Source organism: Pteropus vampyrus, unplaced genomic scaffold (genome assembly GCF_000151845.1).
Source record: "Pteropus vampyrus isolate Shadow unplaced genomic scaffold, Pvam_2.0 Scaffold126, whole genome shotgun sequence".
NCBI lineage: Eukaryota > Metazoa > Chordata > Mammalia > Chiroptera > Pteropodidae > Pteropus > Pteropus vampyrus.
In genome coordinates this window covers 1,881,169-1,882,887 of record NW_011888907.1, presented here as the reverse complement: position 1 = coordinate 1,882,887, position 1,719 = coordinate 1,881,169, and positions in this window count along the sequence as shown.

Genomic DNA, 1,719 nt, shown 5'->3' with positions numbered 1-1,719 from the left:
GGCCGTTCCTGCCGAGTCACTGTGGCTTGGGTGAAGAATGCTGGAAAGATGCCAGGGTTTCTGGGATGTTCCATTTATGATACCTGTCGTGTGAATCCCGCTGGGAACCGTCTTGGCTGTTCTCCAAGGCAGAGATTTCTCCCATGTAACCTAGTGGCCCAAAGTCCCTCTCATAGAATCATAGAACAGAATAAAATATTCCTGCTTCTCTGTGCCCTCTGTTACCATTTTTGTTTAGAGTTTTATCACCACACACCTGGGTTCCTGCAATCGACTTCTGACAGGTGCCCCTGTGTAACTTCCCCTTAAATCCTTCAATGGCTGTCCAGGGCCCGAAAGATAAAATCAAACTCTTTGGTTCACTTTGATCTAAACTATGCCTCCCTCTCCCCAGAAACCACACAACCTCACTCTCTTTTTGTGTCTGAGCATTGAAATGCTGTCGCTTCTGCCTGGAGTATCTTTTCCTTCTCTTTCTTCATGGCCCCTTAGGACAAATTAGCTGGGAAGCTTTCCTGACCCGCTAAAGCAGCTTGGGGTCTCAGCAACGATCCCAGAGCACAGGAGTCCGTCAACATGTATGTCTGTACACACGTGGTATTCATTTTCCTACACACCTGCCCCCCTGGCCAGCCTGCAAACGTCACACAGCCTTACTTATTCACCTGTGTGTCCCCAGCCTGGGACAGATAGGCAGCAGATTGTTAGTGAATGTGGGCTTAACCGAATTGAAGAATGAGCAAATGATTGAACGAGTAAGTTAGTGAAGAACCTCTCTTGACTCAAGTGAAAATTACTTTCCTTTAGCTTCTCTCCCACAGGCCATCCCTGGAGTTGTGTCTCTTGAAAACTGGAATTCTGTTCTCATTCCTGCCACTCTGTAGCTCCCTGACGCTCTCAAGATAGTCTAGATTCTGTAGCGATAACAAACGTTCCCAAACTTTCAGTGGCTTGACACAACAAAAGTCTTTCTCCCGTTGTTGACACATGCCCATTGTGGGCTTCCAGGGTGGGGTAGGGGGGCGGGGCGGGCTCTACTCCATGTAGTAACTCAGAGACCCAGACTGGCAGGGGCTTGGCCATGTCGTAGTTGTCCCATTAGGAATGAAGAAGGAAGAGAGACACCAGAGAATTGCACAAGACTCAACCTGGAAATGATGAAGACTTATGTTTCATTGGCCAGAGATAGTCACAAGGCCCCTCCCAACTGCGAGGGGGCTGCGAAATGCAGGGGAGCCGGCAAAACATTTCGTGAGCCTTACCATCTCTGCCACACCCTAGTCAAGCCTATTTCCATTCCTGAGTTCAAGGACCACTATGTCCACCTTTATCATTATGTAAATTGGGAAACAGAGACCGCCTCCAAGTCCCAGAAGCAGGTGTAATTTTGCACCCATAGCATTCTGGCTGTCCAAGCAGAGAAAAGGACCAGGGCCTAGGAGGCTCAAGAAAGATGCATGCCTTCCGTGGTTACCAAGCTTTGCAGGTTTGTTTTTAGAAGAACAGTATGGTGGGCTGCTATATGTGTTTGGCCCAAGAGAGAACCTAGGAAAAAATGCTGTCTAAATCAGCATTGCGGCAGTTAGTGTCTGTAGGGATTTTGTGTGTGTGTGTGTGCGTGTGAGCATAATTAATTATCCAACATCTTTCTGTTGAACTCATTGTCTGTTTTCAACATAAGAGGGACAAAAGCACGTATGACGTGTTCAGTGCTCTCCA